The 27,742-nt window shown below is 52.5% G+C and overlaps 1 protein-coding gene across 1 annotated transcript in view; it reads right to left on the bottom strand.

The window, feature by feature from the left end:
* gtf2h4 (general transcription factor IIH, polypeptide 4) overlaps positions 1–27,742 on the bottom strand; it is a 91,142-nt gene that overhangs the window by 6,301 nt on the left and 57,099 nt on the right. The gene's annotated exons all lie outside the window — the stretch shown is intronic.

The following is a 27,742-nucleotide window of genomic DNA, read 5'->3' as shown; positions in this document are numbered from 1 at the left end:
TTCGGATAATCGAGGTGGTTCCGTGCTTGACCGAGGCCAGGGATACAGGTCTGTGAAAGGAGACCATCTTCATTGAGTCAATTCAGTGGCGAGCACAACTTCCCAGTGAGGTAGCGTTAGGTGTGAGTACACCGTGGGAAACCCGGCAGCTAACCTGCGTACAAATACTCAGAGGCAGCCATGTTGATTGGGGCAGGGTGGGGTGATGGAAGATGCATTATGGGAGTATTGTCCCCCAAGGTTAATGCCTGGACATGTTCCTTCACCCTGAAGAGATCAGACCCCGCCTTACATCAAAACTTCTCGCAGAAACAGCATAAAACTAATTGGTAAAACGACACAATTTAAAGTTCCTCATCCAAATCAACAGATTAAGTTTATTCTCCTCAGTCACTAAAGTACCTCAGCACGAAGAGAGTTTGTCCTAACAGAGCCAATTAGTGGAAGGAATGTGGAAAACGACGAGCCGGCGCAGGCAGGAATGGGCTGAATGGCCTCCCCTGGGGGGAATGGGGGAAACCAGGGTTCATTTCTGGTCCTCCCTTCCCCCGTCCTGTCGAAGTCAGGTGCTCAAAGATGGGACACAGCTGCGGGGTTAGTCGATTTGTTTCAGTCTCGATCTCGACAGCGGCCGTGCGTCTCGCACGGTTGATATTCTGGGAAAAGGAGGCGGCGCTGGGCGTTGGTAAAGCGAGACAAGCCCCCAGGACCTGTCAGGATCGATCCCAGAATGCAGGGGAGAGAGGGAGCTGAGGAAATTCCTGGGCCTTTGTATGTAATCGATGTCTCCTCTGGAGTATAGCCAATGTCATTGCTTTAGTTATGGAGGGAAACAGGGACAATCCTGGAAGTTACAGGCCGGTGGGCCTTACCTTGTTGGTAGGGAAATTACTGGAGAAGATTCTCGCGGATTGGGATTTACTCACACTCGGAAACGTCTGAACTTATTAGCGATGGGCAATGTGGCTTTGTGCAGCGTCTCACAAACGTGATTTGAGTTTTTTTAATAGCTGCTGAGGGCAGAGCAGTCAGATACTGTCCACGTGGACTTCAGCAAGGCCTTTGACGAGGTTCCTCATGGCTGGGTCACACAGAAGGTGAGGTCGCATGGGGAGCTGGCTGTGCCACAGAAGGCAGAGAGTAAGGGTGGAAGGGTGCGGTCGTGACCGGAGCTCTGGGCCTAGTTAGGGTTCCGCAGGGATCAGCGCCGGGACTCCCACTGCCTTGTAATACGTATCAACGATTAGCAGGAGAACGTAGGTGGCTTGATTAGGAAGTTCGCAGATGATGCAAAGATTGGGGTGGCGGGAGCTGCCGGCAGTGGGAAGAGTTTTCGGGGGATAACACCAAGATATAGACAGGCTGGAGAGAGGAGCAGAGAAATGGCAGGTGGGAGTTTAATCCGGAGAAACGGAGCGGGGGGGGGGGGCGCATTCTGGGAGATCTAACGCAGGAGGGATGTACACAGTACACAGCAGAACCCTTCATCGTGTCAACGCGATCGAGGCGTGCAGGTCCACAGTTCCCTGAAAGTGGAAACACGATCTGGAGGTGGTGATCAGGAAGACGCACGGCCTTTATAAAAACACGTTGCAGCGGGTTTCCGACTCTCGTGAGGCCACGTTTGGAATACCGTGGACAGCTCTAGTCGCCACGCTACCAGGAGGACGGGGAGGCTTTGGAGAGGGCTCAGAAGCCAGGATCTGGCCTGGTGTGGACAGCTGTAGCTGCGAGGAGACTGGACAAACTCGGTTTGTTTTCACTTGAATGTGGAAGGATTGGCAGGGCGGGGTGGGAATGACCCAAGAGACATTATATGGACAGAATGGATGGTAGGAGACACGGCAATTTCTCGGCACGTAGGTTGAAGGTAAACAGAGCGGGGGTTGGAGGAAAGGTGGGCGGGGGGGGGAAGAGGGAAGGAGCCAGGGGGCGAGAGCAAGTTGGTATGTGACTGCCACAAAAGAAGTGCCGAGGCTAACCCTCCCAGGATTGAGGGAGTGTCATACTGTCATGGCCGCCATGCTGCTGCAGCACCAGGCCCTGTGTGGGACAAACATCCCATTTGCCACTCCCCCCCCCCACACCCCGTGAGGCAGCCATTCGGCCCTTCGAGCCTGCTCCACCATTATTTTGATCGCTACGTGCAATAAAGTTTAAATCATCGTTTCAGCACTTGGTTGTCCGGGAGATTTCTTCGTGAGTTGCCGATTTAAAGACGGCGGTGTGGAGATTTACCCACAATTCCTCCCACCGCTAAGCCGGCCAATCAGGAGAAGTTAAGACGAGGGGTTAAGACGCTCAGGTCGCCAACAGCGAAGCGAGGGTGGGGAAAATTCCGTTTCAAAACCACAAGGAAGGCATTTTCAGGAAGAGGGAACCGCCCCCCCCCCCCCCCCCCCGGCAATGTCACTGACCAATCCATCCAAATGCGACAATTCAAACTTGCCAGCTCAGAACATGGCATACAAACATCCAGGGCTCCAGTCACAGTCTCTGATGTAAAACGCTCATGCCTCTCCAGGGGTCACTGCCTTAATTGCAATTACTTGGAAGCCTCCAAAAAACCAGAGATGGGAGCTGATATCGTGCTCAGCTCCACAGCAAGACGGGTGAAGTTAGGAGCTGAGCTCACTGTTCCCTTGGCACTGCCAGTCCAGGCTGGTGTCGTAGCGGCCAACGTGTTCACAAGTCAATTAGTAAAGCAGCAGCTAATTATCTCTGGCTTCCCCCAGACAGCTTAAAGTCAAGCAGGAACCTACATTTTACAATCTCAAAAATCACACAACACCAGGTTATAGTCCAACAGGTTTAATTGGAAGCACACTAGCTTTCGGAGCGCCGCTCCTTCATCAGGTGATTGTGGAGGGCTCGATCATAACACAGAATTTATAGCAAAAATTTGCAGTGTGATGTAACTGAAATTATACATTGAAAAATTGATTGTCTGTTAAGCCTTTCATCTGTTAGAATACAGTGATAGTTTCACTTCTTTCATGTGTAAATCACAAAACCCTTTTTTTAAAAAGTTGCATTCTCGGGTTAGCTGTTAACAATGGTGATAGCTAGACAATATGTTGAAGGTGTTAGCCCCCTGTGTTCTTTGTCTATGCCATGATGTTTAGATTGATTCTAATCTAAAAAGAGAGATAACAGAGTTCTACATGAATGTATGCAGTTTTTGAGCAACGTGGAATGTAACTCTGCAAGTACAAATTCACCCCACAAAATATATGTGTGCATGTAGGTCTTTGTCTGTCTGTCTGTCTGTCTGTGTGTCTGTCTGGGTTGGGGGTTGTGAGTGTGAGAAAGTGTATGTGTGTGTGTGTAGTGAGTGCAGAGTGTCTTAAGTCTGTGAGGGGGTGTATGTGTGAGTGAGTGAGTGAGTGAGTGAGTGAGTGAGTGAGTGAGTGAGTGAGTGAGTGAGTGTGTGTGTGTGTGTGTGTGTGTGTCTGTCTGTCTGTCTGTCTGTGTGCAAGTCTGTGTGTACCTGTGTCCGTGTGCATGTGAGAGTGTGTGTGTGTGTGTGTGTAGGACTATCTGTGTGTGTGTGTAGTGCAATGGTTGTCACCTGTAATGTGACATGAATCCAAGGTCCCGGTTGAGGCCCTCCCTATGGGTACCGAATTTAGCTATCAGCCTCTGCTCGGCCACTTTCCTCTGCTGCCTGTTCCAAAGTCCACCTTGGAGGATGGTCACCCGAAGGTCCAAGGCTGAATGTCCTGGACCACTGAAGTGTTCCCCAACCGGGAGGGAACCCTCCTGTCTGTTGATTGTTGTGCGGTGCCCATTCATCCGTTGTCGTAGCCTTTGCTCGGTTTCCCCAATGTACCATGCCTCCGGGCATCCCTGCCTGCAACGTATAAGATAGACAACGCTGGCTGAGTCACATGAGTACCTGCCATGTACACGGTGGGAGGTGTTCCCACGCGTAATAGTGGTATCTATGTCCACACCCTGACACGTCTTGCAGTGCCTACCGTGACAGGGTTGTATGGAGTTGTCCTGAGAGCCAGGCAGTTTGCTATGAACAATGATCTGTTTGAGGTTTGGCGATTGTTTAAAGGCAAGTAGTGGAGGTGTGGGGAAGGTCTTGGTGAGGTGCTCATCCTCATTGATAATGTGTTGCAGGTCACGAAGAACATGGCGTAATTTTTCAGCCCCTGGGAAGTACTGAACAACGAAGGGTACCCTGTCAGTTGCAGCACGTATCTTTCTCCTGAGGAGGTCATTATGGTTCCTGGCTGTGGCACGTCGGAACTGGCGGTTGATGAGTTGAACATCGTACCCCGTTCTTGTGAGGATATCCAGGTGTACTTCCAGGTGTCTGTCATATTCCTCCTCATCTGAGCAGATCCGGTGTACGCTTGGGGCTTGTCCATGTTTTGGGTGGAAGCTGGAGAAGTGTAGCATTGTGAGGTTGTCTGTGGGTTTGCGGTAGAGTGTGGTGCTGAGGTGTCCATCATTGATGGAGACGCACATGTCCAAGAATGAGACAGACAGTCGAGAGTAGTCCATGGTGAGTTTGATGGTGGGATGAAACTTGTTGATGTCACTGTAGTTTTATCAGTGACTCCTTGCCATGGGTCCAGAGGAAGAAAATATCGTCAATGTACCTGGTGTACAATGTCGGTTGGAGATCCTGCGTAGAGAAGAAATCTTGTTCGAATCTGTGCATAAAAATGTTGGCATATTGGGTGCATATTTGGTCCCCATGGCTGTTCCGTGTGTCTGGATGAAGAACTGGTTGTCAAAGGTGAAGACGTTGTGATCGAGGATAAAGCGGATGAGTTGTAGGATGGTGTTTGGAGACTGGCAGTTGTTGGTGTTGAGTACTGAGGCTGTTGCTGTGATGCCATCATTGTGGGGGATGCTGGTGTAGAGTGCAGAAACATCCATTGTGACCAGGAATGTTCCTGGTTCGACTGGTCCGTGGGTGCTGAGTTTCTGTAAGAAATCCGTAGTGTCGCGGCAGAAGCTGGGGATCCCCTGTACAATAGGTTTCAAGATGCCTTCAACATAGCCGGAGAGATTCTCACACGATGGGACGTCCCGGTGTGTTGGCTTTGTGTACTTTTGGAAGGCAGTAGAAGTCACCTACACGAGAAGTACGTGGGATGAGGGCGCGTAGGTAACTCTGAAGGACTGGATCCAAAGTTCTGATCAGTGTGTTTAATTCTCGGGTGTGTTCTTTGGTCGTAACAACAACTGAACAACCAGGAACACTCCAGGCAACTACCAGCTGATCAGACCAAAGAACACACCCAAGAATTAAACACACTGACGTACCACAGCCAGGAACCATAATGACCTCCTCAGGAGAAAGATGTGTGCTGCAACTGACAGGGTACCCTTCGTTGTTCAGTACTTCCCAGGGGCTGAAAAATCACGCCATGTTCTTCGTGACCTGCAACACATTATCAATGAGGATGAGCACCTCACCAAGACCTTCCCCACACCTCCACTACTTGCCTTTAAACAACCGCCAAACCTCAAACAGATCATTGTTCATAGCAAACTGCCCAGCTCTCAGGACAACTCCATACAACCTGTCACGGTAGGCACTGCAAGGCGTGTCAGAGTGTGGACATAGATACGACCATTACGCGTGGGAACACCTCCCACCTTGTACATGGCAGGTACTCATGTGACTCAGCCAGCGTTGTCTATCTTATACGTTGCAGACAAGGATGCCCGGAGGCATGGTACATTGGGGAAACCGAGCAAAGGCTACAACAACGGATGAATGGGCACCGCACAGCAATCAACAGACAGGAGGGTTCCCTCCCGGTTGGGGAACACTTCAGTGGGTGAGTTGGAGGTTTGGATTAGGAGTTGGCTGGCTGGAAGAAGACAGAGGGTAGTAGTTGATGGCAAAGGTTCATCTTGGAGTGCCGTCACTAGCGGTGTTCCGCAAGGATCTGTTTTGGGACCATTGCTGTTTGTCATTTTTATAAATGACCTGGAGGAGGGGTTAGAAGGTTGTGAGAGCAAGTTTGCGGATGATACGAAAGTCGGAGGAGATGTTGACAGTGAGGAAGGATGTGTCAGGTTACAGCGGGATATAGATAAGTTGCAGAGCTGGGCAGAAAGGTGGCAAATGGAGTTCAATGTAGCTAAGTGCGAGGTGATTCACTTTGGGAAGAATAACAAAAAGATGGGGTACTGGGCTAACGGTCGGATACTTGGTAGTGTGGATGAGCAGAGGGATCTTGGTGTCCATGTACACAGATCTTTGAAAGTTGCCACCCAGGTAAATAGTGCGGTGAAGAAGGCATATGGCGTACTGGCTTTTATTGGTAGAGGAATTGAGTTCCGGAGCCCTGAGGTCATGTTGCAGTTGTATAAGACTCTGGCGCGGCCACATCTGGAGTATTGTGTGCAGTTTTGGTCGCCATACTATAGGAAGGATGTGGAGGCACTGGAACGGGTGCAGAGGAGGTTTACCAGGATGTTGCCTGGTATGGTAGGAAGATCGTATGAGGAAAGGCTGAGGCACTTGGGGTTGTTTTCATTGGAGAAAAGAAGGTTTAGGGGTGACTTGATAGAGGTGTACAAGATGATTAGGGGTTTAGATAGGGTCGACAGTGAGAATCTTTTTCCACGTATGGAGTCAGCTATTACAAGGGGGCATAGCTTTAAATTAAGGGGGGGGGGTAGGTATAGGACAGATGTTAGGGGTAGGTTCTTTATTCAGCGAGAAGTAAGTTCATGGAATGCCCTGCCAGTAGCAGTGGTGGACTCTCCCTCTTTATGGGCATTTAAACGGGCATTGGATAGGCATATGGAGGATAGTGGGCTAGTGTAGGTTAGGTGGGCTTGGATTGGCGCAACATCGAGGGCCGAAGGGCCTGTACTGCACTGTATTTTTCTATGTTCTATGGTCCAGGACATTCAGCCTTGGACCTTCAGGTGACCATCCTCCAAGGTGGACTTCAGGACAGGCAGCAGAGGAAAGTGGCCGAGCAGAGGCTGATAGCTAAGTTCGGTACCCATAGGGAGGGCCTCAACCGGGACCTTGGGTTCATGTCACATTACAGGTGATCACCATTGCACTACACACACACACAGATACTCCTACACACACACACACACACACACACACGGACACAGGTACACACAGATGCGCACATAGACACCCACACACACCCTTATAGACACACACACTCCCACACGCACCCCCTCACAGACTTAAGACACTCTGCACTCACTACACACACACACACTTTCTCACACCCACAACCCCCACCCCAGACAGACACACACACACAGACAGACAAAGACCCACATGCACACATATATTTTGTGGGGTGAATTTGTACTTGCAGAGTTACATTGCACTTTGCTCAAAAACTGCATACATTCATGTAGAACTCTGAGCTCAAAAACTGCATGAATTTATGTAAAACTCTGTTATCTCACTTTTTAGATTAGAATCAATCTAAACATCAGGTCATAGACAGAGAACACAGGGGGCTAACACCTTCAACATATTGTCTAGCTGTCACCATTGTTAACAGCTAACCCGAGAATGCAACTTTTTTAAAAAGGTTTTGTGATTTACACATGAAAGAAGTGAAACTATCACTGTATTCGCACAGATGAAAGACTTAACAGACAATCAATTTTTCAATGTATAATTTCAGTTACATCACACTGTACATGTTTGCTATAAATTCTGTGTGTTAGGATTGAGCCCTCTACTATCACCTGATGAAGGAGCGTCGCTCCGAAAGCTAGTGCTTCCAATTAAACCTGTTGGACTATAACCTGGTGTTGTGTGAATTTTAACTTTGTACACCCCAGTCCAACACCAGCATCTCCGAATCATTTTACAATCTCGCTCTCCCCTCTCTCCCTCATCTCTCTGCGTCTCTCCCTGTCTGTGTCTCTCTCTCTCTGTGTATCTCACTGTCTCTGTCTGTGTCACTGTGGGTCGCTCTCTGTCACTGTGTATCTGTGTCTCTCTCTCTCTCTCTCACTCTCTGTCTGTCTGTGTCACTGTGTCTCTCTCTCTCTGTGTCTCTGTGACTCTCTCTCTCTGTCTCTGTCTCTCTCTCTCTCGGTCTGTGTCGCTGTGTCTCTCTCTCTCTCTCTCTCTCTCTCTGTGTCGCTGTGTCTCTCTCTCTCTCTCTCTCTCTCTCTCTCCCCCTCTCTGTGTTGCTGTCTCTCTCTCTGTCTGTGTCACTGCCTCTCTCTCTCTGCGTGTCGCTGTGTCTCTCTCTCTCTCTGTGTCGCTGTCTCTCTGTCTGTGTCGCTGTGTCTCTCTCTCTCTCTCTCTCTGTGTCGCTGTGTCTCTCTCTCTCTCTCTCTGTCTGTGTCTGTGTGGCAGTGTCTCTCTCTGTCTGTGTCGCTGTGTCTCTCTCTCTCTGTTTGTCTGTGTCGCTGTCTCTCTCTCTCTCTCTCCCCACCTCTCTGTGTTGTTGTCTCCCTCTCTCTGTGTCGCTGTCTCTCTCTCTGTGTTTCTCTCTCTCGGTCTGTGTCGCTGTCTCTCTCTCTTTGTGTCGCTGTGTCTCTCTCTCTCTCTCTCTCTGTCTGTGTCGCTATGTCTCTCTCTCTCTCTGTCTGTGTCGCTGTGTGTCTCTCTCTCTCTCTGTCTGTATCCCTGTGTGTCTCTCTCTCTCGCTCTCTGTATCCCTGTGTCTCTCTCTCTCTCTCTCTCTCTCTGTATCCCTGTGTCTCTCTCTCTCTCTCTCTCGGTCTGTGTCGCAGTGTCTCTCTCTCTGTCTGCGTCGCTGTGTCTCTGTCTCTGTCTCTCTCTCTCTGTCTGTCTGTGTCGCTGTGTCTGTCTCTCTCTCTGTCTGTGTCGCTGTGTCTCTCTGTTTCTGTGTCGCTGTGTCTCTCTCTCTGTGTCACTGTGTCTCTCTCTCTCGCTCTGTGTTGCTGTCTCTCTCTCGGTCTGTGTCGCTGTCTCTCTCTCTCTCTGTCTGTGTCTGTGTCGCAGACTCTCTCTCTCTCTCTCTCTGTCGCTGTGTCTGTCTCTGTCTGTGTCACTGTGTCTCTCTCTCTCTGTGTGTTGCTGTGTGTCTCTCTCTCTCTCTCTCTCTCTGTGTTGCTGTCTCTCTCTCTGTCTGTGTCTGTGTTGCTGTGTGTGTCTCTCTCTCTGTGTTGCAGTCTCTCTCGGTCCGTGTCACTGTCTCTGTCTCTCTCTCTCTCTCTCTCTCTCTCTGTCTGTGTCACTGTGTCTCTCTCTCTCTCGGTCTGTGTCTCTCTCTCTGTGTCTGTGTCACAGTCTCTCTCTCTCTCTGTGTCTCTCTCTCTTTGTCGCTGCCCCTCTCTGTGTCGCTGTGTGTGTCTCTCTCTCTCTGTCTGTGTCGCTGTGTCTGTCTCTCTCTCTCTCTCTATCGCTGTTTCTCTCTCTCTCTGTCTGTGTCGCTGTGTGTGTGTCTCTCTCTGTGTCTGTGTTGCTGTGTCTCTCTCTCTCTCTCTCTGTCTGTGTCGCTGTGTCTCTCTCTCTCTCTCTCTCTCTGTCTGGGTCGCTGTGTCTCTCTCTCTCTGTTGCTGTGTGTCTCTCTCTCTCTCTCTCTGTCTGTGTCACTGTCTCTCTCTCTCTGTCTGCGTCTCTCTCTGTCTGTCTGTGTCTCTCTCTCAGTCTGTGTCGCTGTGTCTCTCTCTCTCTCTCTCTCTGTCTGGGTCGCTGTGTCTCTCTCTCTCTGTTGCTGTGTGTCTCTCTCTCTCTCTCTGTCTGTGTCACTGTCTCTCTCTCTCTGTCTGTGTCTCTCTCTGTCTGTCTGTGTCGCTGTGTCTCTCTCTCAGTCTGTGTCGCTGTGTCTCTCTCTCTCTCTGTGTCGCTGTGTGTCTCTCTCTCTGTCTGTGTCGCTCTGTGTGTCTCTATCTCTGTCTGTGTCGCTGTGTGTGTCTCTCTCTGTCTGTGTTGCTGTGTGTGTCTCTTGGTCTGTGTCGCTGCGTCTCTCTCTCGGTCTGTGTTGCTGTGTGTGTCTCTCTCTCTCTCTCTGTCTGTGTCGCTGTGTATTTCTCTCTCTCTGTCTGAGTCGCTTTGTGTCTCTCTCTCTCTCTCTCACACACACTGTGTGTCTCTCTATCTATCTGTGTCACAGTGTGTCTCTCTGTCTGTGTCGCTGTGTGTGTCTCTCTCTCTCTCTCTGTGTCGCTGTGTGTGTCTCTCTCTCTCTCTCTGTCTGTGTCGCTGTGTCTCTCTCTCGGTCTGTGTCGCTGTGTGTGTCTCTCTCTCTGTGTCGCTGTGTCTCTCTCTCTCTCTGTGTCGCTGTGTGTCTCTCTCTCTCTGTGTCGCTGTGTGTCTCTCCTTCTCTGTCTGTGTCGCTGTGTGTCTCTCTCTCTCGGTCTGTGTCGCTATGTGTCTCTCTCTCTCGGTCTGTGTCTCTGCGTCTCTCTCTCTCTCCCTCTATCTGTGTCGCTGTTGTGCCTCTCTCTCTGTCTGTGTCTCTCTCTCGGTCTGTGTCGCTGTGTGTGGCTCTCTCTCCCTGTCTCTGTCTCTCTCTCTGTCTGTGTCTCTCTCTCTCTCTCTCTCTGTCTGTGTCGCTGCGTCTCTCTCTCCCTGTCTGTGTCTCTCTCTGTCTGTCTGTGTCTCTCTCTGTATGTGTCGCTGTGTGTCTCTCTCACTCTCTGTGTCTGTGTCGCTGTGTCTCTGTCTCTCTCTCTCTCTGTGTCGCTGCGTCTCTCTCTTTGTCTGTGTCGCTGCGTCTCTCTCTTTGTGTCGCTGTGTCTCTCTTTCTCGGTCTGTGTCGCTGTGCGTCTCTCTCTCGGTCTGTGTTGCTGCGTCTCTCTTTCTGTGTCGCTGTGTCTCTCTCTCTCTCTCTGTCTGTGTCACTGCGTCTCTGTCTCTCGGTCTGTGTCGCTGTGTGTGTGTCTCTCTCTGTGTCGCTGTGTCTCCCTCTCTCTGTCTGTGTCGCTGTGTGTCTCTCTCTCTTTCTCTCTGTCTGTGTCGCTGTGTCTCTCTCTCTCTCTCTCTGTTGCTGTGTCTCTCTCTCTCTCTCTGTTGCTGTCTCTCTCTCTCTCTCTGTCTGTGTCGCTGCGTGTCTCTCGGCCTGTGTTGCTGTGTGTGTCTCTCTCTCTCTCTGTCTGTATTGCTGTGTGTGTCTCTCTCTCTGTCTGTCTGTGTGTCTCTCTCTCTGTCTATGTCGCTGTGTGTGTCTCTCTCTGTCGCTGTGTTTGTCTCTCTCTCTCTGTGTCGCTGTGTGTGTCTCTCTCTCTATCTGTGTCGCTGTGTGTGTCTCTCTCGGTGTCGCTGTGTCTCTCTCTTTCTCTCTGTGTCGCTGCGTCTCTCTCTCGGTCCGTGTCGCTGCGTGTCTCTTTCTGTGTCGCTGTGTGTGTCTCTCTCTCTCTCGGTCTGTGTCGCTGCGTCTCTCTCTCGGTCTGTGTCGCTGCGTCTCTCTCTCTCTGTCTGTGTCGCTGTGTCTGTCTCTCTCTCTGTCTGTGTCGCTGTGTCTGTCTCTCTCTCTCTCTGTGTCGCTGTGTCTCTCTCTCTGTGTCGCTGTGTCTCTCTCTCTGTGTCACTGTGTCGCTGTGTCTGTCTCTCTCTCTCAGTGTCGCTGTGTCTGTCTCTCTCTCTCAGTCTGTGTCGCTGTGTCTCTCTCTCTGTGTCACTGTGTCTCTCTCTCTCGCTCTGTGTTGCTGTCTCTCTCTCGGTCTGTGTCACTGTCTCTCTCTCTCTCTGTCTGTGTCTGTGTCGCAGTCTCTCTCTCTCTCTCTGTCGCTGTGTCTGTCTCTGTCTGTCACTGTGTCTCTCTCTCTCTGTGTGTTGCTGTGTGTCTCTCTCTCTCTCTCTCTCTGCGTTGCTGTGTGTCTCTCTCTCTCTGTGTTGCTGTGTCTCTCTCTCTCTCTCTCTCTCTGTGTGTTGCTGTCTCTCTCTCTGTCTGTGTCTGTGTTGCTGTGTCTCTCTCTCGCTCTGTGTCACTGTGTCTCTCTCTCTCTCGGTCTGTGTCACTGTGTCTCTCTCTCTCTCTCTCGGTCTGTGTCTCTCTCTCTCTGTCTGTGTCACAGTCTCTCTCTCTCTCTCTGTCGCTGCCCCTCTCTGTGTCGCTCTGTGTGTCTCTCCCTCTCTGTCTGTGTCGCTGCGTCTCTCTCTCTCTCCCTGTCTGTGTCTCTCTCTGTCTGTCTGTGTCTCTCTCTGTATGTGTCGCTGCATCTCTCTCTGTGTCTGTGACGCAGTGTGTCTCTCTCTCTCTCTGTCTGTGTCGCTGTGTGTGTCTCTCTCTGTCTGTGTCGCTGCGTCTCTCTCTCTCCCTGTCTGTGTCTCTCTCTGTCTGTCTGCGTCTCTCTCTGTGTCTGTGACGCAGTGTCTCTCTCTCTCTCTCTGTCTGTGTCTCTCTCTGTCTGTGTCGCTGTGTGTGTGTCTCTGTGTCGCTGCGTCTCTCTCTCTCTCTCTGTGTCTCTGTGTGTGTCTCTCTCTCTCTGTGTTTGTGTGGCTGTCTCTCTCTGTCTGTGTCTCTGTGTGTCTCTCTCTGTCTGTCTGTGTCGCTGCATCTCTGTCTGTGTCGCTGTGTATTTCTCTCTCTCTGTCTGTGTCTCTGTGTGTCTCTCTCTGTCTGTCTGTGTCGCTGCATCTCTCTCTCGGTCTATGTCGCTGTGTGTCTCTCTCTGTCTGTCTGTGTCTCTCTCTCTGTGTCTCTCTCTTGGTCTGTGTCGCTGTGTGTGTCTCTCTCTGTGTCGCTGTGTGTGTCTCTCTCTCTCCCTCTCTATCTCTGTCTGTGTCGCTGCGTCTCTCTCTCGGTCTGTCTCTCTCTCTCTCGGTCTGTGTCGCTGTGTGTGTGTCTCTCTCTCCCTGTCTCTGTCTGTGTCTCTCTCTCTCTCTCTCTGTGTCGCTGTGTCTCTCTCTCTCTCCCTGTCTCTCTCTCTCTCTCTGTCTGTGTTGCTGTGTCTCTCTCTCTCTCCCTGTCTCTCTCACTCTCTCTTTGTCTGTGTTGCTGTGTATCTCTCTCTCTCTGTCTGCGTCGCTGTGTCTCTCTCTCTGTCTGTGTCACTGCGTCTCTCTCCCTCTGTCTGTGTCGCTGTGTGTGTCTCTCTCTCTCTCTGTCTGTGTCGCTGTGTCTCTCTCTCGGTCTGTGTCGCTGTGTGTGTCTCTCTCTCTCTCTGTCTGTGTCGCTGTGTTTCTCTCTCGGTCTGTGTTGCTGTGTGTGTCTCTCTCTCTCTCTGTTTGTGTCGCTGTGTCTCTCTCTCTCTCCCTGTCTCTGTCTGTGTCTCTCTCTCTGTCTGTGTCGCTGTGTATGTGTCTCTCTCTCTGTCTGTGGCGCTGTGTCTCTCTCTCTGTCTGTGTCGCTGCGTCTCTCTCCCTCTGTCTGTGTCACTGTGTGTGTCTCTCTCTGTCTGTGTCGCTGTGCCTCTCTCTCTCTCCCTCAATCTGTGTCGCTGTTGCGTCTCTCTCTCTCTCAGTCTGTGTCGCTGCGTCTCTCTCTCTCTCCCTCAATCTGTGTCGCTGTTGCGTCTCTCTCTCTGTCTGTGTCGCTGTGTCTCTCTCTTGGTCTGTGTCGCTGTGTCTGTCTCTCTCTGTCTGTGTCGCTGTGTCTCTCAGTTTCTGTGTCTCTGTGTCTCTCTCTCTGTGTCACTGTGTCTCTCTCTCGCTCTGTGTTGCTGTCTCTCTCTCGGTCTGTGTCGCTGTCTCTCTCTCTCTGTCTGTGTCTGTGTCGCAGACTCTCTCTCGCTCTCTCTGTCGCTGTGTCTGTCTCTGTCTGTGTCACTGTGTCTCTCTCTCTCTGTGTGTTGCTGTGTGTCTCTCTCTCTCTCTCTCTGTGTTGCTGTCTCTCTCTCTGTCTGTGTCTGTGTTGCTGTGTGTGTCTCTCTCTCTGTGTTGCAGTCTCTCTCTCGGTCCGTGTCACTGTCTCTCTCTCTCTCTCTCTGTCTGTGTCACTGTGTCTCTCTCTCTCTCTCGGTCTGTGTCTCTCTCTGTGTCTGTGTCACAGTCTCTCTCTCTCTCTCTCTCTCTCTGTGTCTCTCTCTCTTTGTCGCTGCCCCTCTCTGTGTCGCTGTGTGTGTCTCTCTCTCTCTGTCTGTGTCGCTGTGTCTGTCTCTGTCTCTCTCTCTCTATATCGCTGTTTCTCTCTCTCTCTGTCTGTGTCGCTGTGTCTATCTCTCTCTCTGTGTTGCTGTGTGCCTCTCTGTCTGTGTCGCTGTGTGTGTGTCTCTCTCTGTGTCTGTGTTGCTGTGTCTCTCTCTCTCTCTCTCTGTCTGGGTCGCTGTGTCTCTCTCTCTCTCGGTCTGTGTCGCTGTGTCTCTCTCTCTCTCTGTCTGGGTCGCTGTGTCTCTCTCTCTCTGTTGCTGTGTGTCTCTCTCTCTCTCTGTCTGTGTCGCTGTCTCTCTCTCTCTCTGTCTGTGTCTCTCTCTGTCTGTCTGTGTCGCTGTGTCTCTCTCTCAGTCTGTGTCGCTGTGTGTCTCTCTCTCTGTGTCGCTGTGTGTCTCTCTCTCTGTCTGTGTCGCTCTGTGTGTCTCTATCTCTGTCTGTGTCGCTGTGTGTGTCTCTCTCTGTCTGTGTTGCTGTGTCTCTCTCTTGGTCTGTGTCGCTGCGTCTCTCTCTCGGTCTGTGTTGCTGTGTGTGTCTCTCTCTCTCTCTGTCTGTGTCGCTGTGTATTTCTCTCTCTCTGTCTGAGTCGCTTTGTGTCTCTCTCTCTCTCTCTCACACACACTGTGTGTCTCTCTATCTATCTGTGTCACAGTGTGTCTCTGTCTGTGTCGCTGTGTGTGTCTCTCTCTCTCTCTCTGTGTCGCTGTGTGTGTGTCTCTCTCTCTCTGTCTGTGTCGCTGTGTCTCTCTCTCTCGGTCTGTGTCGCTGTGTGTGTCTCTCTCTGTGTCGCTGTGTCTCTCTCTCTCTCTGTGTCGCTGTGTGTCTCTCTCTCTGTGTCGCTGTGTGTCTCTCCTTCTCTGTCTGTGTCGCTGTGTGTGTCTCTCTCTCGGTCTGTGTCGCTATGTGTCTCTCTCTCTCGGTCTGTGTCTCTGCGTCTCTCTCTCTCTCCCTCTATCTGTGTCGCTGTTGTGCCTCTCTCTCTGTCTGTGTCTCTCTCTCGGTCTGTGTCTCTCTCTCGGTCTGTGTCGCTGTGTGTGTCTCTCTCTCTCTCTCTCTCTGTCTGTGTCGCTGCGTCTCTCTCTCCCTGTCTGTGTCTCTCTCTGTCTGTCTGTGTCTCTCTCTGTATGTGTCGCTGTGTGTCTCTCTCACTCTCTGTGTCTGTGTCGCTGTGTCTCTGTCTCTCTCTCTCTCTGTGTCGCTGCGTCTCTCTCTTTGTCTGTGTCGCTGCGTCTCTCTCTTTGTGTCGCTGTGTCTCTCTTTCTCGGTCTGTGTCGCTGTGCGTCTCTCTCTCTCTCCCCGTCTGCGACGCTGTCTCTCTCTGTCTCTGGCTCTCTCTCTCTGTCTGTGTCTCTCTCTCTCTGTCTGTCTGTGTCGCTTGTCTCTCTCTCTCTGTCTGTGTCGCTTGTCTCTCTCTCTCTCTGTCTGTGTCGCTGTGTGTGTGTCTCTCTCTCTCTCTTGGTCTGTGTCGCTGCATCTCTCTCTTGGTCTGTGTCGCTGTGTGTGTCTCTCTCTCTCTCTCTCTCCCTCTCTGTGTCGCTGCATCTCTCTCTTGGTCTGTGTCGCTGTGTCTCTCTGTCGGTCTGTGTCGCTGCGTCTCTCTTTCTGTGTCGCTGTGTGTGTCTCTCTCTCTCTCTGTCTGTGTCGCTGCATCTCTCTCTCGGTCTGTGTCGCTGCGTCTCTCTCTCGGTCTGTGTCGCTGCGTCTCTCTTTCTGTGTCGCTGTGTGTGTCTCTCACTCTGTGTTGCTGTGTCTCTCTCTCTCTCTGTCTGTGTCGCTGCGTCTCTCTCTCTCGGTCTGTGTTGCTGCGTCTCTCTTTCTGTGTCGCTGTGTCTCTCTCTCTGTGTCGCTGTGTCTCTGTGTGTTGCTGTGTCTCTCTCTCTCTCTGTCTGTGTCGCTGCATCTCTCTCTCGGTCTGTGTCGCTGCATCTCTCTCTTGGTCTGTGTCGCTGCGTCTCTCTCTCAGTCTGTGTTGCTGCGTCTCTCTTTCTGTGTCGCTGTGTCTCTCTCTCTGTCGCTGTGTCTCTCTCTCTGTCGCTGTGTCTCTGTGTGTTGCTGTGTCTCTCTCTCTCTCTCTGTCTGTGTCACTGCGTCTCTGTCTCTCGGTCTGTGTCGCTGTGTGTGTGTCTCTCTCTGTGTCGCTGTGTCTCCCTCTCTCTGTCTGTGTCGCTGTGTCTCTCTCTCTCTGTCTGTGTCGCTGTGTCTCTCTCTCTCTCTCTGTTGCTGTCTCTCTCTCTCTCTCTGTCTGTGTCGCTGCGTGTCTCTCGGCCTGTGTTGCTGTGTGTGTGTCTCTCTCTCTCTGTCTGTGTCACTGTGTGTGTGTCTCTCTCCGTCTGTATCGCTGTGTCTGTCTCTCTCTCTCTGTATCGCTGTGTGTGTCTCTCTCTCTGTCTGTCTGTGTGTCTCTCTCTCTGTCTGTGTCGCTGTGTGTGTCTCTCTCTGTCGCTGTGTCTGTCTCTCTCTCTGTGTGTCTCTGTGTGTGTGTCTCTCTCTGTCTGTGTCGCTGTGTGTCTCTCTCTCGGTGTCGCTGTGTCTCTCTCTTTCTCTCTGTGTCGCTGCGTCTCTCTCTCGGTCCGTGTCGCTGCGTGTCTCTTTCTGTGTCGCTGTGTGTGTCTCTCTCTCTCTCTGTCTGTGTCGCTGCATCTCTCTCTCGGTCTGTGTCGCTGCGTCTCTCTCTCTGTCTGTGTCGCTGTGTCTGTCTCTCTCTCTGTCTGTGTCGCTGTGTCTGTCTCTCTCTCTGTGTCGCTGTGTCTGTCTCTCTCTCTCAGTGTCGCTGTGTCTGTCTCTCTCTCTCAGTCTGTGTCGCTGTGTCTCTCTCTCTGTGTCGCTGTGTCTCTCTCTCTGTGTCACTGTGTCTCTCTCTCGCTCTGTGTTGCTGTCTCTCTCTCGGTCTGTGTCACTGTCTCTCTCTCTCTGTCTGTGTCTGTGTCGCAGTCTCTCTCTCTCTGTCGCTGTGTCTGTCTCTGTCTGTCACTGTCTCTCTCTCTCTCTGTGTGTTGCTGTGTGTCTCTCTCTCTCTCTCTCTCTCTGTGTGTTGCTGTCTCTCTCTCTGTCTGTGTCTGTGTTGCTGTGTCTCTCTCTCGCTCTGTGTCACTGTGTCTCTCTCTCTCTCTTTCTCTCTCTGTGTGTTGCTGTCTCTCTCTCTGTCTGTGTCTGTGTTGCTGTGTCTCTCTCTCGCTCTGTGTTGCTGTGTCTCTCTCTCGCTCAGTCTGTGTCGCTGCGTCTCTCTCTCTCTCCCTCAATCTGTGTCGCTGTTGCGTCTCTCTCTGTGTCTGTGTCGCTGTGTCTCTCTCTTGGTCTGTGTCGCTGTGTGTGTCTCTCTCTCTCTCTCCCTGTCTCTGTCTCTCTCCCCCTCTCTGTCTGTGTGTCTCTCTCTCTCTCTGTCTCTCTGTTTGTGTCGCTGTGTGTCTCTCTCTCTGTCTGTGTCGCTGCGTCTCTCTCTCTCTCTCCCTGTCTGTGTGTCTCTCTCTGTCTGTCTGTCTCTCTCTCTCTCCCTCTCTCTGTCTGTGTCGCTGCGTCTCTCTCTCCCTGTCTGTGTGTCTCTGTCTGTCTGTCTCTCTCTGTCTGTCTGTGTCTCCCCCTCTCTCTCTATGTGTCGCTGCGTCTCTCTCTGTCTGTGTCGCTGTGTGTCTCTCTCTCTTTCTCGGTCTGTGTCGCTGTGTGTGTCTCTCTCTGTCTGTCTCTCTCTCTCGGTCTGTGTCACTGTGTGTCTCTCTCTCTGTGTCGCTGTGTGCCTCTCTCTCTCTCTCGGTCTGTGTCACTGTGTCTCTCTCTCTCCCTGTCTGTGTCTCTCTCTGTCTGTCTGTGTCTCTCTCTGTATGTGTCGCTGTGTGTCTCTCTCACTCTCTGTGTCTGTGTCGCTGTGTCTCTGTCTCTCTCTCTCTCTGTGTCGCTGCGTCTCTCTCTTTGTCTGTGTCGCTGCGTCTCTCTCTTTGTGTCGCTGTGTCTCTCTTTCTCGGTCTGTGTCGCTGTGCGTCTCTCTCTCTCTCTCTCTGTGTCTGTGTCGCTGCGTCTCTCTCTCTCTCTCTGTGTCTGCGTCGCTGTCTCTCTCTGTCTCTGGCTCTCTCTCTCTGTCTGTGTCTTTCTCTCTGTCTGTCTGTGTCGCTTGTCTCTCTCTCTCTCTCTCTGTCTGTGTCGCTTGTCTCTCTCTCTCTCTCTCTGTCTGTGTCGCTGTGTGTGTCTCTCTCTCTCTCTCTCTCTGTGTCGCTGCATCTCTGTCTTGGTCTGTGTCGCTGTGTGTGTGTCTCTCTCTCTCTCTCTCTCTGTGTCGCTGCATCTCTCTCTTGGTCTGTGTCGCTGTGTCTCTCTGTCGGTCTGTGTCGCTGCGTCTCTCTTTCTGTGTCGCTGTGTGTGTCTCTCTCTCTCTCGGTCTGTGTCGCTGCGTCTCTCTCTCGGTCTGTGTCGCTGCGTCTCTCTTTCTGTGTCGCTGTGTGTGTCTCTCACTCTGTGTTGCTGTGTCTCTCTCTCTCTCTGTCTGTGTCGCTGCGTCTCTCTCTCTCGGTCTGTGTTGCTGCGTCTCTCTTTCTGTGTCGCTGTGTCTCTCTCTCTGTGTCGCTGTGTCTCTGTGTGTTGCTGTGTCTCTCTCTCTCTCTGTCTGTGTCGCTGCATCTCTCTCTCGGTCTGTGTCGCTGTGTCTCTCTGTCGGTCTGTGTCGCTGCGTCTCTCTTTCTGTGTCGCTGTGTGTGTCTCTCTCTCTCTGTCTGTGTCGCTGCATCTCTCTCTCGGTCTGTGTCGCTGCGTCTCTCTCTCGGTCTGTGTCGCTGCGTCTCTCTTTCTGTGTCGCTGTGTCTCTCTCTCTGTCGCTGTGTCTCTCTCTCTGTCGCTGTGTCTCTGTGTGTTGCTGTGTCTCTCTCTCTCTCTCTGTGTCACTGCGTCTCTGTCTCTCGGTCTGTGTCGCTGTGTGTGTGTCTCTCTCTGTGTCGCTGTGTCTCCCTCTCTCTGTCTGTGTCGCTGTGTCTCTCTCTTGGTCTGTGTCGCTGTGTGTGTCTCTCTCTCTCTCTCTCTCTCTCCCTGTCTCTGTCTCTCTCCCCCTCTCTGTCTGTGTGTCTCTCTCTCTGTCTGTGTCGCTGCGTCTCTCTCTCTCTCCCTGTCTGTGTGTCTCTCTCTGTCTGTCTCTCTCTCTCGGTCTGTGTCACTGTGTGTCTCTCTCTCTGTGTCGCTGTGTGCCTCTCTCTCTCTCTCGGTCTGTGTCACTGTGTCTCTCTCTCCCTGTCTGTGTCTCTCTCTGTCTGTCTGTGTCTCTCTCTGTATGTGTCGCTGTGTGTCTCTCTCACTCTCTGTGTCTGTGTCGCTGTGTCTCTGTCTCTCTCTCTCTCTGTGTCGCTGCGTCTCTCTCTTTGTCTGTGTCGCTGCGTCTCTCTCTCTCTCTCTCCCTATCTGTGTGTCTCTCTCTGTCTGTCTGTCTCTCTCTCTCTCCCTCTCTCTGTCTGTGTCACTGCGTCTCTCTCTCCCTGTCTGTGTGTCTCTGTCTGTCTGTCTCTCTCTGTCTGTCTGTGTCTCCCCCTCTCTCTCTATGTGTCGCTGCGTCTCTCTCTGTCTGTGTCGCTGTGTGTCTCTCTCTCTTTCTCGGTCTGTGTCGCTGTGTGTGTCTCTCTCTGTCTGTCTCTCATTCTCGGTCTGTGTCACTGTGTGTCTCTCTCTCTGTGTCGCTGTGTGCCTCTCTCTCTCTCTCGGTCTGTGTCACTGTGTCTCTCTCTCCCTGTCTGTGTCTCTCTCTGTCTGTCTGTGTCTCTCTCTGTATGTGTCGCTGTGTGTCTCTCTCACTCTCTGTGTCTGTGTCGCTGTGTCTCTGTCTCTCTCTCTCTCTCTGTGTCGCTGCGTCTCTCTCTTTGTCTGTGTCGCTGCGTCTCTCTCTTTGTGTCGCTGTGTCTCTCTTTCTCGGTCTGTGTCGCTGTGCGTCTCTCTCTCTCTCTCTCTGTGTCTATGTCGCTGCGTCTCTCTCTCTCTCCCCCTGTCTGCGTCGCTGTCTCTCTCTGTCTCTGGCTCTCTCTCTCTGTCTGTGTCTTTCTCTCTGTCTGTCTGTGTCGCTTGTCTCTCTCTCTCTCTCTGTCTGTGTCGCTTGTCTCTCTCTCTCTCTCTGTCTGTGTCGCTGTGTGTGTCTCTCTCTCTCTCTCTGTCTGTGTCGCTGCATCTCTCTCTTGGTCTGTGTCGCTGTGTGTGTCTCTCTCTCTCTCTCTCTCTCTGTGTCGCTGCATCTCTCTCTTGGTCTGTGTCGCTGTGTCTCTCTGTCGGTCTGTGTCGCTGCGTCTCTCTTTCTGTGTCGCTGTGTGTGTCTCTCTCTCTCTCTGTCTGTGTCGCTGCGTCTCTCTCTCGGTCTGTGTCGCTGCGTCTCTCTTTCTGTGTCGCTGTGTGTGTCTCTCACTCTGTGTTGCTGTGTCTCTCTCTCTCTCTGTCTGTGTCGCTGCGTCTCTCTCTCTCGGTCTGTGTTGCTGCGTCTCTCTTTCTGTGTCGCTGTGTCTCTCTCTCTGTGTCGCTGTGTCTCTGTGTGTTGCTGTGTCTCTCTCTCTCTCTGTCTGTGTCGCTGCATCTCTCTCTCGGTCTGTGTCGCTGTGTCTCTCTGTCGGTCTGTGTCGCTGCGTCTCTCTTTCTGTGTCGCTGTGTGTGTCTCTCTCTCTCTGTCTGTGTCGCTGCATCTCTCTCTCGGTCTGTGTCGCTGCGTCTCTCTCTCGGTCTGTGTCGCTGCGTCTCTCTTTCTGTGTCGCTGTGTGTGTCTCTCTCTCTCTCTGTCTGTGTCGCTGCGTCTCTCTCTCGGTCTGTGTCGCTGCGTCTCTCTTTCTGTGTCGCTGTGTGTGTCTCTCACTCTGTGTTGCTGTGTCTCTCTCTCTCTCTGTCTGTGTCGCTGCGTCTCTCTCTCTCGGTCTGTGTTGCTGCGTCTCTCTTTCTGTGTCGCTGTGTCTCTCTCTCTGTGTCGCTGTGTCTCTGTGTGTTGCTGTGTCTCTCTCTCTCTCTGTCTGTGTCACTGCATCTCTCTCTCGGTCTGTGTCGCTGTGTCTCTCTGTCGGTCTGTGTCGCTGCGTCTCTCTTTCTGTGTCGCTGTGTGTGTCTCTCTCTCTCTGTCTGTGTCGCTGCATCTCTCTCTCGGTCTGTGTCGCTGCGTCTCTCTCTCGGTCTGTGTCGCTGCGTCTCTCTTTCTGTGTCGCTGTGTCTCTCTCTCTGTCGCTGTGTCTCTCTCTCTGTCGCTGTGTCTCTGTGTGTTGCTGTGTCTCTGTCTCTCTCTCTGTGTCACTGCGTCTCTGTCTCTCGGTCTGTGTCGCTGTGTGTGTGTCTCTCTCTGTGTCGCTGTGTCTCCCTCTCTCTGTCTGTGTCGCTGTGTCTCTCTCTTGGTCTGTGTCGCTGTGTGTGTCTCTCTCTCTCTCTCTCTCTCTCCCTGTCTCTGTCTCTCTCCCCCTCTCTGTCTGTGTGTCTCTCTCTCTGTCTGTGTCGCTGCGTCTCTCTCTCTCTCCCTGTCTGTGTGTCTCTCTCCGTCTGTCTGTCTCTCTCTCCCTCTCTCTGTCTGTGTCGCTGCGTCTCTCTCTCCCTGTCTGTGTGTCTCTGTCTGTCTGTCTGTCTCTGTCTGTCTGTGTCTCCCCCTCTCTCTCTATGTGTCGCTGCGTCTCTCTCTGTCTGTGTCGCTGTGTGTCTCTCTCTCTTTCTCGGTCTGTGTCGCTGTGTGTGTCTCTCTCTGTCTGTCTCTCTCTCTCGGTCTGTGTCACTGTGTGTCTCTCTCTCTGTGTCGCTGTGTGCCTCTCTCTCTCTCTCGGTCTGTGTCACTGTGTCTCTCTCTCTCCCTGTCTGTGTCTCTCTCTGTCTGTCTGTGTCTCTCTCTGTATGTGTCGCTGTGTGTCTCTCTCACTCTCTGTGTCTGTGTCGCTGTGTCTCTGTCTCTCTCTCTCTCTGTGTCGCTGCGTCTCTCTCTTTGTCTGTGTCGCTGCGTCTCTCTCTCTCTCTCTCCCTATCTGTGTGTCTCTCTCTGTCTGTCTGTCTCTCTCTCTCTCCCTCTCTCTGTCTGTGTCACTGCGTCTCTCTCTCCCTGTCTGTGTGTCTCTGTCTGTCTGTCTCTCTCTGTCTGTCTGTGTCTCCCCCTCTCTCTCTATGTGTCGCTGCGTCTCTCTCTGTCTGTGTCGCTGTGTGTCTCTCTCTCTTTCTCGGTCTGTGTCGCTGTGTGTGTCTCTCTCTGTCTGTCTCTCATTCTCGGTCTGTGTCACTGTGTGTCTCTCTCTCTGTGTCGCTGTGTGCCTCTCTCTCTCTCTCGGTCTGTGTCACTGTGTCTCTCTCTCCCTGTCTGTGTCTCTCTCTGTCTGTCTGTGTCTCTCTCTGTATGTGTCGCTGTGTGTCTCTCTCACTCTCTGTGTCTGTGTCGCTGTGTCTCTGTCTCTCTCTCTCTCTCTGTGTCGCTGCGTCTCTCTCTTTGTCTGTGTCGCTGCGTCTCTCTCTTTGTGTCGCTGTGTCTCTCTTTCTCGGTCTGTGTCGCTGTGCGTCTCTCTCTCTCTCTCTCTGTGTCTATGTCGCTGCGTCTCTCTCTCTCTCCCCCTGTCTGCGTCGCTGTCTCTCTCTGTCTCTGGCTCTCTCTCTCTGTCTGTGTCTTTCTCTCTGTCTGTCTGTGTCGCTTGTCTCTCTCTCTCTCTCTGTCTGTGTCGCTTGTCTCTCTCTCTCTCTCTGTCTGTGTCGCTGTGTGTGTCTCTCTCTCTCTCTCTGTCTGTGTCGCTGCATCTCTCTCTTGGTCTGTGTCGCTGTGTGTGTCTCTCTCTCTCTCTCTCTCTCTGTGTCGCTGCATCTCTCTCTTGGTCTGTGTCGCTGTGTCTCTCTGTCGGTCTGTGTCGCTGCGTCTCTCTTTCTGTGTCGCTGTGTGTGTCTCTCTCTCTCTCTGTCTGTGTCGCTGCGTCTCTCTCTCGGTCTGTGTCGCTGCGTCTCTCTTTCTGTGTCGCTGTGTGTGTCTCTCACTCTGTGTTGCTGTGTCTCTCTCTGTCTGTGTCGCTGCGTCTCTCTCTCTCGGTCTGTGTTGCTGCGTCTCTCTTTCTGTGTCGCTGTGTCTCTCTCTCTGTGTCGCTGTGTCTCTGTGTGTTGCTGTGTCTCTCTCTCTCTCTGTCTGTGTCGCTGCATCTCTCTCTCGGTCTGTGTCGCTGTGTCTCTCTGTCGGTCTGTGTCGCTGCGTCTCTCTTTCTGTGTCGCTGTGTGTGTCTCTCTCTCTCTGTCTGTGTCGCTGCATCTCTCTCTCGGTCTGTGTCGCTGCGTCTCTCTCTCGGTCTGTGTCGCTGCGTCTCTCTTTCTGTGTCGCTGTGTGTGTCTCTCTCTCTCTCTGTCTGTGTCGCTGCGTCTCTCTCTCGGTCTGTGTCGCTGCGTCTCTCTTTCTGTGTCGCTGTGTGTGTCTCTCACTCTGTGTTGCTGTGTCTCTCTCTCTCTCTGTCTGTGTCGCTGCGTCTCTCTCTCTCGGTCTGTGTTGCTGCGTCTCTCTTTCTGTGTCGCTGTGTCTCTCTCTCTGTGTCGCTGTGTCTCTGTGTGTTGCTGTGTCTCTCTCTCTCTCTGTCTGTGTCACTGCATCTCTCTCTCGGTCTGTGTCGCTGTGTCTCTCTGTCGGTCTGTGTCGCTGCGTCTCTCTTTCTGTGTCGCTGTGTGTGTCTCTCTCTCTCTGTCTGTGTCGCTGCATCTCTCTCTCGGTCTGTGTCGCTGCGTCTCTCTCTCGGTCTGTGTCGCTGCGTCTCTCTTTCTGTGTCGCTGTGTCTCTCTCTCTGTCGCTGTGTCTCTCTCTCTGTCGCTGTGTCTCTGTGTGTTGCTGTGTCTCTGTCTCTCTCTCTGTGTCACTGCGTCTCTGTCTCTCGGTCTGTGTCGCTGTGTGTGTGTCTCTCTCTGTGTCGCTGTGTCTCCCTCTCTCTGTCTGTGTCGCTGTGTCTCTCTCTTGGTCTGTGTCGCTGTGTGTGTCTCTCTCTCTCTCTCTCTCTCTCCCTGTCTCTGTCTCTCTCCCCCTCTCTGTCTGTGTGTCTCTCTCTCTGTCTGTGTCGCTGCGTCTCTCTCTCTCTCCCTGTCTGTGTGTCTCTCTCCGTCTGTCTGTCTCTCTCTCCCTCTCTCTGTCTGTGTCGCTGCGTCTCTCTCTCCCTGTCTGTGTGTCTCTGTCTGTCTGTCTGTCTCTGTCTGTCTGTGTCTCCCCCTCTCTCTCTATGTGTCGCTGCGTCTCTCTCTGTCTGTGTCGCTGTGTGTCTCTCTCTCTTTCTCGGTCTGTGTCGCTGTGTGTGTCTCTCTCTGTCTGTCTCTCTCTCTCGGTCTGTGTCACTGTGTGTCTCTCTCTCTGTGTCGCTGTGTGCCTCTCTCTCTCTCTCGGTCTGTGTCACTGTGTCTCTCTCTCTCCCTGTCTGTGTCTCTCTCTGTCTGTCTGTGTCTCTCTCTGTATGTGTCGCTGTGTGTCTCTCTCACTCTCTGTGTCTGTGTCGCTGTGTCTCTGTCTCTCTCTCTCTCTGTGTCGCTGCGTCTCTCTCTTTGTCTGTGTCGCTGCGTCTCTCTCTCTCTCTCTCCCTATCTGTGTGTCTCTCTCTGTCTGTCTGTCTCTCTCTCTCTCCCTCTCTCTGTCTGTGTCACTGCGTCTCTCTCTCCCTGTCTGTGTGTCTCTGTCTGTCTGTCTCTCTCTGTCTGTCTGTGTCTCCCCCTCTCTCTCTATGTGTCGCTGCGTCTCTCTCTGTCTGTGTCGCTGTGTGTCTCTCTCTCTTTCTCGGTCTGTGTCGCTGTGTGTGTCTCTCTCTGTCTGTCTCTCATTCTCGGTCTGTGTCACTGTGTGTCTCTCTCTCTGTGTCGCTGTGTGCCTCTCTCTCTCTCTCGGTCTGTGTCACTGTGTCTCTCTCTCCCTGTCTGTGTCTCTCTCTGTCTGTCTGTGTCTCTCTCTGTATGTGTCGCTGTGTGTCTCTCTCACTCTCTGTGTCTGTGTCGCTGTGTCTCTGTCTCTCTCTCTCTCTCTGTGTCGCTGCGTCTCTCTCTTTGTCTGTGTCGCTGCGTCTCTCTCTTTGTGTCGCTGTGTCTCTCTTTCTCGGTCTGTGTCGCTGTGCGTCTCTCTCTCTCTCTCTCTGTGTCTATGTCGCTGCGTCTCTCTCTCTCTCCCCCTGTCTGCGTCGCTGTCTCTCTCTGTCTCTGGCTCTCTCTCTCTGTCTGTGTCTTTCTCTCTGTCTGTCTGTGTCGCTTGTCTCTCTCTCTCTCTCTGTCTGTGTCGCTTGTCTCTCTCTCTCTCTCTGTCTGTGTCGCTGTGTGTGTCTCTCTCTCTCTCTCTGTCTGTGTCGCTGCATCTCTCTCTTGGTCTGTGTCGCTGTGTGTGTCTCTCTCTCTCTCTCTCTCTCTGTGTCGCTGCATCTCTCTCTTGGTCTGTGTCGCTGTGTCTCTCTGTCGGTCTGTGTCGCTGCGTCTCTCTTTCTGTGTCGCTGTGTGTGTCTCTCTCTCTCTCTGTCTGTGTCGCTGCGTCTCTCTCTCGGTCTGTGTCGCTGCGTCTCTCTTTCTGTGTCGCTGTGTGTGTCTCTCACTCTGTGTTGCTGTGTCTCTCTCTCTCTCTGTCTGTGTCGCTGCGTCTCTCTCTCTCGGTCTGTGTTGCTGCGTCTCTCTTTCTGTGTCGCTGTGTCTCTCTCTCTGTGTCGCTGTGTCTCTGTGTGTTGCTGTGTCTCTCTCTCTCTCTGTCTGTGTCGCTGCATCTCTCTCTCGGTCTGTGTCGCTGTGTCTCTCTGTCGGTCTGTGTCGCTGCGTCTCTCTTTCTGTGTCGCTGTGTGTGTCTCTCTCTCTCTGTCTGTGTCGCTGCATCTCTCTCTCGGTCTGTGTCGCTGCGTCTCTCTCTCGGTCTGTGTCGCTGCGTCTCTCTTTCTGTGTCGCTGTGTCTCTCTCTCTGTCGCTGTGTCTCTCTCTCTGTCGCTGTGTCTCTGTGTGTTGCTGTGTCTCTCTCTCTCTCTCTGTGTCACTGCGTCTCTGTCTCTCGGTCTGTGTCGCTGTGTGTGTGTCTCTCTCTGTGTCGCTGTGTCTCCCTCTCTCTGTCTGTGTCGCTGTGTGTCTCTCTCTCTCTCTCTCTGTCTGTGTCGCTGTGTCTCTCTCTCTCTCTCTGTTGCTGTCTCTCTCTCTCTCTCTCTCTGTCTGTGTCGCTGCGTGTCTCTCGGCCTGTGTTGCTGTGTGTGTGTCTCTCTCTCTCTGTCTGTGTCACTGTGTGTGTGTGTCTCTCTCTCTGTCTGTATCGCTGTGTCTGTCTCTCTCTCTCTGTATCGCTGTGTGTGTCTCTCTCTCTGTCTGTCTGTGTGTCTCTCTCTCTGTCTGTCTGTGTGTCTCTCTCTCTGTCTGTGTCGCTGTGTGTGTCTCTCTCTCTGTGTGTCGCGTTGTCTGTCTCTCTCTCTGTGTGTCGCTGTGTGTGTCTCTCTCTCTGTCTGTGTCGCTGTGTGTGTCTCTCTCGGTGTCGCTGTCTCTCTCTCTTTCTCTCTGTGTCGCTGCGTCTCTCTCTCTCGGTCCGTGTCGCTGCGTGTCTCTTTCTGTGTCGCTGTGTGTCTCTCTCTCTCTCTCTGTCTGTGTCGCTGCATCTCTCTCTCGGTCTGTGTCGCTGCGTCTCTCTCTCTGTCTGTGTCGCTGTGTCTGTCTCTCTCTCTCTCTGTGTCGCTGTGTCTGTCTCTCTCTCTCTCTGTGTCGCTGTGTCTGTCTCTCTGTGTCGCTGTGTCTCTCTCTCTGTGTCACTGTGTCTCTCTCTCGCTCTGTGTTGCTGTCTCTCTCTCGGTCTGTGTCACTGTCTCTCTCTCTCTGTCTGTGTCTGTGTCGCAGTCTCTCTCTCTCTGTCTGTCGCTGTGTCTGTCTCTGTCTGTCACTGTGTCTCTCTCTCTCTCTGTGTGTTGCTGTGTGTCTCTCTCTCTCTCTCTCTCTCTGTGTTGCTGTGTGTCTCTCTCTCTCTGTGTTGCTGTGTCTCTCTCTCTCCCTCTCTCTCTCTCTGTGTGTTGCTGTCTCTCTCTCTGTCTGTGTCTGTGTTGCTGTGTCTCTCTCTCTCTCTCTGTGTTGCTGTGTCTCTCTCTCGCTCTGTGTTGCTGTGTCTCTCTCTCTCTCTGTGTTGCAGTCTCTCTGTCTGTGTCACTGTGTCTCTCTCTCTCTCTCTCGGTCTGTGTCACTGTGTCTCTCTCTCTTTCTCTCGGTCTGTGTCTCTCTCTCTCTGTCTGTGTCACAGTCTCTCTCTCTCTCTGTCGCTGCCCCTCTCTGTGTCGCTCTGTGTGTCTCTCTCTCTCTGTCTGTGTCGCTGTGTCTCTCTCTCTCTCTATCGCTGTTTCTCTCTCTCTCTGTCTGTGTCGCTGTGTCTCTCTCTCTCTCTGTGTGTCTCTCCTTCTCTGTCTGTGTCGCTGTGTGTGTCTCTCTCTCGGTCTGTGTCGCTGTGTGTCTCTCTCTCTCTCCCTCTATCTGTGTCGCTGTTGTGCCTCTCTCTCTGTCTGTGTCGCTGTTGTGCCTCTCTCTTGGTCTGTGTCTCTCTCTCGGTCTGTGTCGCTGTGTGTGTGGCTCTCTCTCCCTGTCTCTGTCTCTCTCTCTCTCTGTCTGTGTCGCTGTGTGTGTCTCTCTCTCGGTCTGTGTCGCTGTGTGTCTCTCTCTCTCTCTCCCTCTATCTGTGTCGCTGTTGTGCCTCTCTCTCTGTCTGTGTCGCTGTTGTGCCTCTCTCTCGGTCTGTGTCTCTCTCTCGGTCTGTGTCGCTGTGTGTGTGGCTCTCTCTCCCTGTCTCTGTCTCTCTCTCTCTCTGTCTGTGTCGCTGTGTCTCTCTCTCTCCCTGTCTGTGTGTCTCTCTCTCCCTCTCTGTCTGTGTCGCTGCGTCTCTCTCTCTCC

Source organism: Chiloscyllium plagiosum, unplaced genomic scaffold (genome assembly GCF_037043375.1).
Source record: "Chiloscyllium plagiosum isolate Xiang-an unplaced genomic scaffold, Cpla_swu_hap1 HiC_scaffold_35, whole genome shotgun sequence".
Classification (NCBI taxonomy): Eukaryota; Metazoa; Chordata; class Chondrichthyes; order Orectolobiformes; family Hemiscylliidae; genus Chiloscyllium; species Chiloscyllium plagiosum.
Note: the sequence above shows the minus strand (reverse complement) of the source record. Positions and strands in the feature narration are given on the sequence as shown.